Source organism: Camelus ferus, chromosome 21, assembly GCF_009834535.1.
Source record: "Camelus ferus isolate YT-003-E chromosome 21, BCGSAC_Cfer_1.0, whole genome shotgun sequence".
NCBI classification, from domain to species: domain Eukaryota; kingdom Metazoa; phylum Chordata; class Mammalia; order Artiodactyla; family Camelidae; genus Camelus; species Camelus ferus.
Window position 1 is genome coordinate 28527469 of NC_045716.1, and position 14123 is coordinate 28541591.

Below are 14123 nucleotides of genomic sequence, written 5' to 3' on the forward strand. Positions count from 1 at the left end.
CTGCCCAGCACTTGCCTGCCCAGGGGGCTGGTCTTCCCAGCCCTGCCCGGCCCAGCCAGGCTGTCAGGAGGAGGTGAACCAAGGGCTCGGCCCCCTTGCCACTCCGGTGCTGGCCCTGCTCCCTGCAATGACCTCCGGGTGTGACCACACACGGGCTCTGGCTCCTGGCCAGGCCGAGTGGGTGTGGGTTGAAGCCTCTCCGAGGAGTCCCAGGCTCTCTCTGTCCGCCCCAGGGTGCAGTTTGCCTGAGCAAGTACCTCACAGTGGCCGGGCTGGAGGCCTGGGGCCGCTCCAGGACCCCCGAGCCCAGCCCCAACTGCCCCGCCATTTCAAGGATGATCTCGGTGCCGTGGGTGTGGCTGCCATCAGGCCCGTTTTGTCGTTTTTGGGGTTCATCACAGACCCTGCAGGTGGACCTCAGTGGCCCAGGACAGGTGGCTTTATCTCTGGGACCAGGCCTCCAGCCTGGGACTGCCTGAGTGCCTGCAGGGGCCCCCAGCCTGCCCTGCTTCCTCCCTGGCTCACAGCAGGGCTGGTGGAGTCACTTTCCCCCGAGCCATGGATGCCTGAGCCTTACCAGCGAACAGAGGGCCAAGGGTGGGTCCTAGGAGGACCCCGCGGTTCTCAATGGGGTGATTCTGCCCCCCAGGGGACACTGGTGGTTGTCGCAGATGGGGGGTGGGGGGTGGCACTACTGGCATCTAGCGAGGCAGGACGCAGGACCTGCAGCAGCAGGAGTTGGGGTGACAAGTCGGGGCGGCAGGGGGGAGTGGGAGCAACGAGTGACACTTCAAAGGCAGAGTCGGTGCCCGAAGACCAAGAGGAGGCCAGAGTTGGCTTTTTATTTTACAAATGTCTGTTTCCTGATTATAAAAGCAGTCCGGCTCATTGTAGAAAACATCAAAAATATGGAAAAGTAGGAAGAACAAGGTAGAGACCACCTATATTCTGCCATCCGGACTCCCAGCATTAAAGTTTAGGGCGATTTCAGTTTTTTTCTGCTTCTTTTCTCTCACCTACCCTGCCATTCAGGATTTAACATCTTAGACATTAGGTAACATAATTTTAAAATTCTAAACGTTTTATTTTAATGCATTGGTCCTCCATCTTTGAGATCTGATTTTGTCTACTCTAGATAGAATTCTAAATATGTATATTAATATCTATGAAATCTGTTAAAATTACATCTACAAAGCTATATTCAGATGTAAACCCCCAGAGGTAGAAGCCCCTCAGGCATCAGTCCGTGAGCCGTGTGCTGGCCCATGTCACGGGGTTTCCTAGGTTACCAGCCCTCCATCTGGGGGCCTTTTGTTTCCAGTTGGTTAGCATCCTTGGAACATGTTTCCCGGATCCGAGGTTTCTTCGTAAAGGAGCTCCCACGGAGTGACAGCAGCGAAGGTTCACAGCGTTTTCAGGGCTGCGGATACACGTCAGCAGATGGACGGTCAGCACCATCACAAGAGTGAGTGCCTGGGGCCCTCTCAGTGCTTGAACTCCGGGGCTTCCTAGAGAGCCCAGCGACAGGGCCAGGGTACTACGGTATCTCTCCTTTGAGCTCCAGTAATGGTGCTTCCGAGAATGTTACGTGTGTTAAAAGTCACTTAATCCTGAACCTCATTCCCACCAGAGAAGTACTAGTATCGTCTTGAGTTTTCTTGATGTGTACACTGAAGCTCAGAGAGGTTAAGCAACTTGCCTGAAGCAGCACAGCCAGTGAGTGGTGGAGTCACATTTGAACCCAGCCAGCTGGCTCCGCAGTCAGGGTCTGACCCCTGCACCCTACTGCCTCTCGCGGCCACGTGGTGTGGGTGCTGAGGGGGTGCCACCCCTTTCCTCCACTTGGGACTGGAGCTCTCGGGTGTCAGCCGAGTTCTGGAAGTAGGAATCAGAACCAAGCTTGGGGGTGCGTCTTTTCAGCCTCCCCATCTAATGGCTAAGAGGGTGCTCCTGAAGGGGTCTTCCTGAGAGAGGATTCCTGAGGCCCGGGGACAGGTCGGGAGGGTCCTGTGACCCTTGTGTGATCAGGGAGCGCACCGAGATGGCCTCCCAAGGTCCACACGGTCAGACGGGATAAGGACGTGGGTGCGTGTGAGTGAGCATGCGTGCGTGAGCGCGCGTGTCGTGCGTGCGTGTCATGCGTGGGCATGAGTGAGTGTGCGTGTCATGCGTGCTGTGCGTGAGCATGAGTGAGCGCGCGTGTCGTGCGTGGGCATGAGTGAGCGTGCGTGTCGTGCGTGCGGGAGCGAGCCCGGGGCCTCTCGGCTGGCGGGTGCCCCAGGCCGCCGGCCCTGAGTGGGACGCTGCTGTCGCCTGTTCCTGCGTCCGCCATGGAATCCCCAGGCGGCGCGGGGCGGGGTCTCGGGAGCCGCTTCAGGGGTGAAGGGGGTGAAGGCGGGCTGAGCGCTCAACCCCGCTTCCCCGGCCGCTCACGAGAGGCGGACGTGAGGTGAGTGGCCGGGCGGGCCGCTGTGGGGAGGGGGTGGCTCTGAGGAGAGGGGCAGGTCCGGGGCCCGCGGTCGCGGGTGGGTGGGAGCCCTCGACACCCGACGGAGGGGCCGCCGGGCCCCGCGCGCTGGGGACGGGCGCGCGCTGCCGCCCTCTGTGAAGGAAGCCCCCAGCGGGAGCCGGCAGGGACCCCTGCGGCTGGTAACCCCCGAGGGCGTGTCCCCAGGCCCCTGCGGCAGGTGCGCCCCTCGCCGCCTGGGGACCCGGCCCTGCCCTGGAGCCGCCTCGGCGCCCCCCACACGCGTGCCTGCCGTTTACTCCGGAGGAGCAGCCGCAGGGTAGCCAGGCGGGGCCGGCGCGCTCCGGGCCTCCCAGCTCCAGGCGGTTTCATTCCGACCCGCCTGAACCAGGCAAGAGCAGGGTTAAGTGCGCGCGAAGGGGAGAGGGACTCCCAGCCCGCCGGAACTCGAGACTTGCAGCGAGAGCGAGAGCGAGGCGGCGGGAGAGGCCACGCCGGCCGCCCCGCTCTCCGCAGGCACCCGGGCCGCGGAGGCGGGGAGGCCGCGCCGCGGGGCAGGACCCGCGCAGACACGCCGCGGCCGCCGCCGGGTAAGTGCAGGCTCCCCGCGCCGCGCCGTCGGGGGTCAGGAGCGAAGTGCTTCCGTCAGGAGTTTGGTTGGTGCAGCTAGGGCGGTCCGTGTCTCCTGAGGACTGCCAGCGCGTTCAGGCTCGCCACAAGTCAGCAGCAAGCGCGGTCTGGAGGCATCTTTAGGCAACAGCAAGGCATCCTGCTTTCCTGGGGGAGATGCCAAGTGCTGGACGGGCAGCAGGCGCCCAGAGCAGGCTGGCTCGGTGGGCGGCCATCGGTCTGTGGTCTCTGAGCTGATGGCGCGCTCAGGGGCTTCCTCCTTCCTCGGGGCCTTCTCAGCGCTGCCCGAATCTTTCTTTTTTTCCTGCGACGTGTCTGTGGCCACTGTCTTCCCTCTCGGCACCCAGGCTCCGATGTGCCCGGGACAGACTGCGCAGCTCCTGTTTTGTGCAATGTGCATCTTGGGGCGGCTTTTCTGACCAAGCCCGGAGGCGGGGCTGGGTCCCCCGACCCACCGGGGAAGGAATGGGGGCCTTATTTAAGTAAGCACTACGGTGGTTTCATGTGAGCGAGTCTGAAGGCAGGTCTCCTCCTGGTGCTTCTTGGTGTGTCTGTTTCCCATTATCCAGTCGGGAACCAGCGAAAGTGACAGTCGCGGTTTCCGGCGCAGACTTCGCGGACCTCCCGGGAGGCTCCTCCACGCGGGCAGACGCCCCCCTGCCCCGCCCTCACTCTGCCGCAGGTGCTTCTGGGGTGGGTCTTCAGAGCTTTGAAGGCTGGCTGCTTGACAGGTTTTTTGTTTTTGTTTCAATTAAAATACAAAAGCCCAGGTCTTCCATGGTAAAGGGAAGAGGAGGGTGAGCTTTGGAGGCCCAGCTGCAGGCAGAGCAGGGACAGTGACAGTGATGTGACACAGCGTCCCGGCGCCCCGCACCCGGTGTGCTGTGCTTTTAGTCTCCTCTCCTCTCATTTGATTTTGCAACTGCCTTTTTCAGATCAGAAAACTGAGGCTCAGAGAGGTTAAGGGCCTTGAGCAGGGACGCGCACCCAGTGAGGGCAGTATTGTCAGCCGCGGGCTCTGACAGTCAGTCCCGCATTTTGCGCTGAAGCCCTTTACCCCTTTACTAGTTATGACCCGCTGTACCCGAGTACTGTCAAAGTAGCCCTGCCGGCCAGAAAGTCAGGGCTGGCTGGGGGGCTCTGACAGTTGGAAAGCGTGATGAGTGTGTTTAAAATCCAGCAGTTAATGGGGTTAGGTATTTATCTGCCATCTACTGTGTTAGGTAATTCAGAGAACCCAGGATGATTATAAAATCAGCACCGCTGTGACCTAGAGGGAAGTAGATGGAAAAGCGAGTCACTAGGAAGGGATTCTTGGCCCGTCTCCCACGCACCATATGTGCTTCCGCACGGCCCTGCGTCGACTCAGCCCTGTTTCAGAGGAGGGCCCTGGAGTGCCAGCGGGAACTCTGCAGGGGCTCGAGGGGCAGAGCGGGCACAGAGACAGATGCAGCTCCCTGGAGGCCGGCTTCAGACCTCACGTTTCTCCCCGTGTCCATTCGCTTTGTGCAAAAATCTGACGTGAGGTGAAACCTCAGGGAGATGTCGCCCTGTGCTGCTGAACCCACAGGCCTCCCGCGTCCTGAGCTGTGACCGAGAGAGGGCGGGGGTGGCTCCGTGCTTGTGGAAAACGCTGGCAGGGCTTCCTGCCCCACCGAGCATGGGTGAGAACGGGGCTCCCTGACCACCCAGGGCTCCTGCAGGTTTGTCCCCGCCAGCGGGCAGCCGTCCAGACTCGGAAATACCAGCTGTTGGTCGACCCCTGCATCTTCCTGGCATCTCATCCGAGGAGAGAGTCTTTCTGGACCCGGGGCTCTGCGTAGGCTGAAGAGACGCCCGAAGCACGGCTGCTTGTTCCCCCTGCGCTTGCGGCTGGGAGCCGGGTGTGTTTGTTGCCACTTCGTCTGTTGGGATTCTGCCCCTTGGGTTTCGTGTCCCGCGACGTGCGCTGTGGCTGTGAACGTGACCCCAAGAGGGGAACTTGCCAGGCCCCAGGGACGAGTCTTCTTTCACGGCTCTGATTTCTGGGGACGCTGGCCTGGTTTGCAAGTGTGCAGAGGCCCTGGAAGCCGGCAGGGCTGGTGTGGTCCTGTGGTTCCATCTCTAAAGTCAGCAAGTCTTCAACCCCAAGCACAGGTGGACTTCAGGTGCTAAATGTGTCCCCTCGGAGCCTCTGGGGCTGCCAGTTTGGGCGGCCTCCCCTCCCCTCGGCCGGGCCTCTCCCTTCCTCGGGTGGTGACAGGAGGAGGCAGGTGGCCCCTCCGAGTCAGATGCAAATCCAACTCTGTTCTCCCCGCAAGGGGCCCGAGTTCTTCCCTGTCGAGGCTGCTGGTGTCGCCTCTGCCTTCCCCTCTGGGCCCAGCTTGAGAACTTAAATGCTGGGCGCCCTCCACCTGGTCTGGGGAGCTGGTCCTCCTCCCCAAGGCCCCCACTACGCACGCCAGGTGGGCCCTTGTGGATGGGGGTGTGGGGGACATGCCCTCACCCCAGGGGAGCTGTGGACTCACCCCCTCGGTCTGGTGTCGAGGGGTGGGCACCACCCTCAGGAGGCAGAGGGGCTCTGGGGGTGGGCGGCACAGCTCTGAGCTCCGGGACTCAGGCCTGTTCCTGAGGGACCAACTGCTGTGTCTCCTGCCCGCCAGACCGTCGCTGTGTCCATCCTCACGAGAGCACTCTTGACCTCCTGTTATGGACACAGACGCTGGACCCCAGGGCGGCTGAGACGCTTGCCAGGGCCGCCTGCCCGGAAGCCCTGAGCCTGTGCCCGGGACGCTCCGTCTGCCTCCCAGATGCTCTCTTTAAAAAACAAAACTGGTTTCCTGGGGTGTAACTCACAGACTGGACAGTTCGCTCATTTAAAGGGGGCATTTGCACAGTTTTAGTCCATTTGCATGTGGGTGCCGCCCTCGTGCTGTTGGCTTTGCACATCTCATCACCCCACACGGAAGCCCCTTCCCCTTAGCAGCCACCCCACCCCCAGCCCCGTAGCCCCAGCCTCTCTCTCGTTAAAAAATCCTTCGAATAAGCCCAGAGGCTGCGGACCCCGGCGGCCTTCAGCCCCGGTCATTCTGCTTCCGCATTGACGGGAGGGGGCCAGGGTGGTTTCCCGCCGGGGGGCACACCACTTGGACAGAAGGAGGGGTTTTGACCGTTGCAAGTACAAAAGGCATTTCCAGGGGATCCTGGGGAACGTTTTTAAAACAGCAGATGAGGTGTGTATTTGAAGTAAGTATGTGTCATTTCAGACAGACAGAGGGTCAGGGGCCTGAAGGAGTCCGAAGCCCTAGCCAGGATTTCAGTGATTGACTGATGGTGTCTGCCGTGGGCTGGGGGCGGGGTGACAGGAGCACGCTGTGTGGTGGTTGCCGGGGAGAAGTCACTGGATCCTGGCACCAGGGCCCGGCACACTCGGGAGGCAAGTACTCACACCAGCCATGTGTGGACGGAAGGACACGTCCTCAGGCCTGGCTGAGCGCTGACCAGGCCAAGTTTCAGGCAGGCGGGGCTTGGGCCCAGGCCCAGCAGGCTGATTTCAGGGAGGCCATGAGGAAAGCAGCTCCCAGGTCAGCCACCTCTGAGTAATCGAGGATTTAATAACCAGAATCTCTTGCCTGGCCACATCCACCAGCATTTGGGCCAGCACAATGCGCTTCCTCCCTGGCCGATGGGTCCCCACGGAGGAGCGGCGTGGAGTGGCGCCAGCCTCCCACCCCTACCCCCACCTCTGAAGCCAGCGCATCGCAGAGGAATGACAAACCCGCCCCTTCGTCCTTTCCTGCCACCCTCCACACCCCCGTAATTAGCAGCCGGTCCTTGGCAGATGGCGCCCAAGGAATTTTCCTCCATTGCGGGGGGTGGGGAGCGAGTACAGTCAACTCCCCAGACTTGTCTGGGGAGAAAGGGCCCCGCTTGCCTTCATGGGGGAGTCAGGTGCCTGGACACCCGCTGTGGGGTTCTGCGTCTTCTCTCAATGTACTGTGTTCATTCATCTCCTTTATTGGCCTGCGACCTCCTGCCTAATTCATCTCTCTAGGTCAGGTGTTCCCTTAAGGAGTGACCCAGAGAGCAGACGTGGCCAGAGAGGGGAGTACACAGTCAGGCTGTCCCTTTCTGGGTTGACCAGGATGTGATCCTGGGGTGTCACCCACCATCTCTGCCTCCACCACGGGTTCATCGTCGACTCTGCCATAGTGGGTGGGCGGCAGGCAGGGCTGGCCTGAGGCTTCTCCTCATCTGCTTGAATGACTCCCCTGCTGCCCGGGGAAGGCATAGAGGGGTCACAGCCATTTCTGAAGCGACTCGGCTGTGTCACCCTCCCTCACCTGCACATCAAATCACGCCCCACCCCACTTTGTGTCTATAAATGACAACAATCCCCGCTGACCTCAGGGTTTCTGTGGGTCAGGGGTTTGGGTGTGGGGCTGGAGGACTCATTCAGAGGTGGCCTGAATGCCGCGGCTCTGGCCTGGGCCTCAGTGCCTCTTCCCGGGCGCCCAGCGCTTTGTGTTGCGGCCTCAGCAGCTGAACGCATGGCCTCGCTGTGACGTGGGCCCTGGCGTGGTGTGGAGGGGGGTACTCCGGAGCGCGGCCACAGGGTCTCCGAGTCACGGGGAGCCCCTTGGGCGCCCCTCCCAGAGAGGGCGACCCCTGGGCCCAAGCCCGTCTGGGTAGCGCAGCACCCACGTGTCTACTCTCGGGAAGTCTTCCCTGAAGACAGGACACCTGACCCTGTGTGCAGGGTCTCCGTGCAGTGGGGGAGAGGGGAGAGCAGCCCGAGACCTCTCAGCCCACGTCCCCATGAAAACCCCGGCTTCACTGACCTGTCGCCTCGCTCAGGACAGCCGTGTCCGCACTCCAGAGCCCGGGATACTGAGGCCTCCCTGCCCCACGTGCCTCGCTCACTTGAGAATGTGCCCCTGTGAGCATCTCTAAGGAAGCTCACACCTCTGTCTCCACGTGTGTCCCGGGGACCCGGCCAGGACAAGGCCGCTGACGTTGGCTGGCGTGGGTGTTGTGCCCACATCCCTCCCCCCAGGACAGGGGTGCATCCGGTAGTTCACATCTTATCCACAGACACCTGGTGCAGGTGAACACGTGACCCGAGAGGTGGCCGCCCACGTGGGGCAGTAAAGCAGTGTCCCTGGCCCACACAGCGCAAAGCCTAAGTCCCCTGTTGACAGTCCCGCTTCGTCCTCACTGCTCATCTATGAAACGCAAGCCCTCTGAGGGAGAACCCATACGGGGCACTGACAGTTGACGGTGGGGAGTGGCTTTCCGAGGATGTCCAAGTCCAGCCCCGTCTGGAATCACCCATGGCGACCCTCTCAGCTCCAGCACATCAGACCCCCTAGAGGGCTGGCGGAGGACAGTGCTAGGTGCCTGATTCAGCAGGCCTGGGCCGGCCCGGGAACCTGCATTTCCTTACGTTCCCAGTGGTGCCGACAGTGCTGGTCTGGGGTCCACTCGGGAGAGCCCCCACCCTGGCTCATGGTGCCCCCTGGAGCCCTCGCCCTCGGTTCTGGGAGAGGCTGCTCCAGGAGTCACCGGTGTCCCCAGCTGGTTCTGACACAGGTCGCATTAGAATTAGGTTCTCTTTGCAAAAGAGCATTTTCCTCACTCCACCTTTCCCTTCAATACTATTAAGAGTACAGTTCTTACTTAAAAGTGCAAAGCAGCCTATGGTATATGCAGAGGATCTCAAAGTGGGGTCCCCCGGCCACCAGCTGCAGCAGTGTCTCCCGGGAGACACGGGTTCTTGGGCCCTGCCTCACCCTCCTCTCTGGGCGTGGCCAGGTGGGGCTGGTCAGGGGCTGCTGCAGCCCAGGTGTGCGGCCACTCTTCCAAGATGTTTCCTCCCCATGCCTGCCACGTGCAGCCCCCAGGACCAGCTACCCTGCTGGGAGAGGCTTTTCCTGTGTTTGAGAATGTGCTGTGGGAAGGGGCCAGCGTGAGGGGCAGGGACGCTAGTCCAAAGGAGGGCCACCCTGGAGGCCACTTACTACGTGGTAAGCACTGGAGGCCAAGGACACTGAGGTCACATCTACCAGGACCTTTGGGAAGCTTTTGAGACACTGAGGGCCAGGGATTTGCCCACGTGAATGTGGATCATAGGAAATGCTTATTTTTAAAAAAGAGAAAATAAAAACCCAGCATGTATTTCTGTAGACATTGACAAATTTAGTTTAAATTTATACGCAAAGGCAAAGAACCTAGGTTTTTTTAAGGGGAAGAATCACTCTGCGTGATGCTGGTGCTTACCTGCAGAGCTGCAGGGGTCAGGACGGAGGTGTCAGCGGGGAAGAGACAATGGAAGACAGGACAGACCAGGAGGCCCAGAAACAGACCTGCACAGACGTGCACAACTGATCAGTAATCAAGGTGCAGGGGCCACTCCTGGGGGGGCCACAGTGTGTTCAAGAGCTGCTGCAGCTGGATGTCCCGCCTCTCTGCTCCTCAGAGTAAGCAAAAGTGGACCCGAATGGAAAATGGAAAACGACAAAACTTTAGAAAAAGAATCAGGAGAAAATCTTCAGGATCTAGGCCAGGTGAGGAGCGTGCAGACTTGACCCTCGAGGCACAGCCCTCGAAGGGTCATCGTAAGTGTCTGGATGGCATAAAGGGGACTTGATCAGAGTGAAAAGCTTCAGCTCACTGTCAGATGCTGTGAAGACTGTGGACAGACATGATCCAGGCTGGGAGAAGCTATTTGCAAACCACAGATCTGGACGAGGACTGGGGCCTAGAACATATAGAGGAGGCATAAAACTCAACAGTAAGAAACACCCGATTAGAAAATGGGCGAAGGACGTGGACCCACACTTCACCAGAGGGGGGACACGGGTGGCAGATCAACGTGAAAAAAGCACAGAATCATCTGTTGTTAGAGAAATGCAAATTAAAGCCACAATGGGACCCCACCACACACCCGCCAAGGTGGCTACAATAAACAAACAAACAAACAAAAACCCAGTGATCACCGCAAGCGCTGGGAGGATGCCACAAAACGGGGTCTCATCTGTAGCTGGCGGGGCGCAACACGGTGCAGCCGTTGGAGAAAGTTTGGTGCTTTCTTCAGAAACTTAACGTGCCGCCAGCAGCGTCACTCTGAGGGCGTTTATCCCAGAGAATCGAAGACCAGTCTTCACACGAGGATGGTACACGAATCTTCACAGCAGCTGTATTTCTAACAGCCCCGATCTGGAAGCCACTCTGACGTCTTTCACCACCGTGGAAAACTGCTCACAGTAAAAAGAAATGAACTCTGAGCAGAGAGCAGATCACACACGAGCACACGTGTGCACACACATGAGCGCACACGTACACACATGCGCGCACACACACGTGCACACACGAGCACATGTGTGCTTGTTGAGCTGGTGGAATCTGGCTGCACCCATGCGGACCCCCTGGTTTTGCGGTGCTGGCGCTGCCCACGTCTGTGCAGGGTGTGTATGCGAGGGGACAGGAGCGGGGAAAGGGTGTTCAGGCCCCTCCTGCACATTTCTTTTCAATTTCTTATGAATTAATCATTATTTAAAAATCGAACGTTTAAAAAAGGGGTGAAACCAAAGAAAAGGCACCGTGAATTCTTCTTTTGTCCCTTTCATCTCTAACTTGGAGAAGTGACTAAGACCTTACCATCAGTGTCTGAGTCATGAAGGGTCTCTGGGGAGCACGGGGCCTCTGAGGCTCAGGGCTGATCAGACCAGGGCTCCAAGTTTGTTCCCAGACTCCGGAAGATGGGACTTCCCCGGGAAGGTCTTGACCCTGCCCAGCTCGAGGCGGACCAGTGACCCTGAGCCTCAGTGACAGATCAGTCACTTACTAAGTTGTCACATGGCCTGGAAGGGGGAGCGTTTGGAAGGCTGTGTAGGTTTTGTGATGTTAGTGGGTGTTCCCATCAGTGGTGCACACTCAGCGCCCTTTTAGCAGCTGGCTGGCCCTGCCTCCATCTCTACGTTAGAAAGCCTCCTTAGAGCTTTTGAAGGTGGTTTCTTCCAGGTGGGGCCTCTCTGGGATCCTGGACAGGGCTTTGGAGCCTTTGGGCTTTGTTCCAGGGCCCTTCGCAGCACGGCCCAGAGTGGGGAAGGCCTTTGGGCAGGGGCCTCGTGTCAGCGCCTTAGGAACGGACAGCAAGGAAGCCCTGTGTCGGGCATTCAGGGCAGAGGGCCTGCTGTGGGGCCGATAACGGGTATAGGAGCAGAGCCCCTGCTGGGCTGACTCTCTGCTGAATCCCTGTGTGAGCCGAGCGTGCACCTCCCCGTCTGGAGAGTGAGCAGTAAGTGGATGCAGCTGATCTGCTCGATACCCACGCACCAGACAGGTTCATTTTCCTTTTCTTCTGGACTGAGGGGGCTGTTCTGGGCTTGGGTCCATGCCCGGCCTCTTCCTGGCAGTCAGACCCTGGTGGGAAAGGACCATCTTAAAAAGAAGATAAACTCTGGACTGTAACCAATTCAACATGCCCACATGTCAGAGGTTTTATTTAACTCATTAGCTAGTGAGGGAGCCAGGGAGACACTGCCCGTGTTTCGAGGGAGGTTTCAGAGACTCATACAGGCAGGCGAGGAGCGTGGGCGAAGTTACAGACCTGCTGGGCTGCCCCGCTGCCCCGCTGCCCCGCCGCTGCCCTCTGCTGGGTGATGCACCTGCACTTCTGTGGACCAGAGTCCCTGGCTCCGTGGTCACTCCCCTGAGGACCCCAAGCTGGCAGCATCTCTGAGAGACAAGACGGTGAGGGCGGAGCTGAAGGGGGGACCTTCTCCACATCAGCATCTTGGCAGGTTTAATGGTAATGACGTTTCTCCAGTTCTTGGGTTGTCCTGAGAGTGAAGGAAGAGAGCGGCGGAAGCAGGGCTTTGCAGAGGCATATGTGCGTCGGGCTTGTGGGCCGCGGGCGGGCTCTGGCCATGGCAGCTCTTGGCGTGGCTGAAATCTGCTTAAAACTCACCGCCCCATCTCCTGTGTTCCTCCCCTCATCCCTCTCAGGCTCCTCCTTCAGAAGCAGCGCCCTTGGCCCAGAACCCTGGCGTGTGGGTGGGCCCCACAGTGCATTTATCGCTATTAAGTGTAACGAGGACCCTTCTCTGGGGCTGCTGGGAGTGACAGTATCTTTCCTGGTCCCTGGTGCCCCTTCCAAGCCAAAGCAACCAAAAACCCATGTTATTAGCAGAGCCTCTCCCTCCATGTGTGCAGAGATGAATAAGGCCGTGGCCAAGGCAGAGGCTCGGGTGTGAGTTCCACTGCGGGTGGAGGCGCGGAGATGGGGACGCAGGTGTGGGAAGCTGTCCCCTGGCCTCCGCCTCCAGGAGAGATGCTGGCCGGCCCACAGGCCTGGAAGCTGCTGTGAATGTTCTGTTCCCCGCATCTCCCCAGAGGTGGGGAGCGCTTTGAAAGGAGGCTTTGCCCGACTCCCCCAGACCCTGGCCCTTGTTAACTGGGAAATGTCAGGGTAGCTGGGGGTGAGTAAAGGCACTTGGATGCCTGCAGCTTGTTCTGACACTGCTTGTGAGGGGACGGGAGGAGCAGTGGGACTAGGATTTGCCAAAGTGCAGCCCGGCTTGGAGAGCCCAGCGTGGGTTTGCCTGTCCTGACCAAGTCGCTTGCAGTTTGGGAAGCAGTCCCTTCTGGGGAGGCTGCGCCCAGTGATGGGGGGCCTGGATCTGGGGCCGACAGAGCTGAGAAGCCCCCAATGTCTGCACGGGGTTCTGGAGGGAGCCCCCAGCCAAGCTGGCTCCCCATGGGTCGAGGGGGCATCTGCCCCCACTTCCTCCAGAGAGTGCTGGGTTGGCCCTGACTGTTTCTGAGGCCGTGAGCAACCTTCGAGGGTATGGGGGACACGTCCCTTTCTCGGTGGTGCCTCCAGACACGCACTCTCTCTGGGGTTCGTGGAGGCGGTTGAGGCCTCTTCCTCCTGCCTTGTGCTGGTCACAGGAACAGCAGATGATGAATTAATCTGTGCCTCTGAGCTTTGTTTCCCTTTCTCAGGGTGATGTCACCGGCCCTTTCTGGAGGCATTATGAGCTGCAGTGCTGGGACAGGAAGCCCAGGGGCTCCCCAGAACCACAGGCAGCTGGAGGAGGCGGTTGGATGTTAGTTATTTGTGTCACCTGGATGCTCATCAGTGGCAGGAGCAGGGGCTGGAGGCTGGGCATCCCCAAGCCCGAGCCCCAGATCTGGCGGCAGAGTGGAGGCAGGAGCCAGTTCAGGGGGAGGCGTCACCCAGCGTCCACTGAGCGCTCAGCCGGGCTGGCCGTGCTGGCGGCGTCTGACCCACCAGAGAGCCTGAGTCACCGCGGGTCCGGGAGGACCCCGCGGGCGAGGATGGATGGTTCCCATGTGCCCTCTCTGCTTGGCTCCTGGCAGGCAGAAGGCATGGAGCAGTGGAGCAGGAGGATGGATGCTCTGCAGGGTCTCATGGGCTCCAGTGGGGAGGGCGGTCTTGTCCAGGGTGACAGGGGCCAGGTCTGTCTTCCATGGCAACCATGTGGTCTCAGCCTGGGTCAGAGCTTGGTGTGGCCTTTCTTGGACCCCAGACACGGGGGTTCACCATTGGAGGTTCTGGAAAAGCCTTGTGGTAAGGAGTCATGTCCCCTCCTCCGTCCATGTGCCGTGTGCCACACACGGGTCTGTGCCAAGTCTCATCCTCACTGGGACCCGCTTCCACGTCAGAACCCTCCAAGAGGTGAACCGTATTCCAAAGATTTTTTAAAAGGGCAAACTCAGAAAATTTAAGAGATTTGTCCAAAGTCAGACGAGAACTAGAAATGAAGCTGATGCAGCCAAAGCCACATCACGGGCTGGAAATTTCAAAATGACTGATTATGGACCATTGGATGGGCAAAGGTGCCTAACGCTCAGAATGACATTGTCAGCAGAGAAATGAAACCACCCTTGAGAAAAAGACGCCGCACGGCCCTCGGAGTCTGGCTGCGAGACCGTGATGCTGGCTTGCCTGCTGCAAGCTGGCCGCGGGCCAGTGTGAGAGTGAGTAGGTGAAATTCCAAAAATATTTAAGCATATCTAT

At 59.5% G+C, this 14123-nt stretch overlaps 1 protein-coding gene across 3 annotated transcripts in view; it reads left to right on the forward strand.

Moving 5' to 3' along the window:
- The first annotated feature begins 2181 nt into the window (after positions 1-2181).
- ZNF469 (zinc finger protein 469) overlaps positions 2182-14123 on the forward strand; it is a 233108-nt gene continuing 221166 nt past the window's right edge. For 2 of the 3 annotated variants that reach the window (XM_032464532.1, XM_032464533.1), the window contains exon 1: positions 2182-3057. The gene's annotated coding sequence lies outside the window, so the exon portion shown is untranslated. The remainder of the gene's footprint in view (positions 3058-14123) is intronic. The other variant, XM_032464535.1, reaches the window with a different exon arrangement.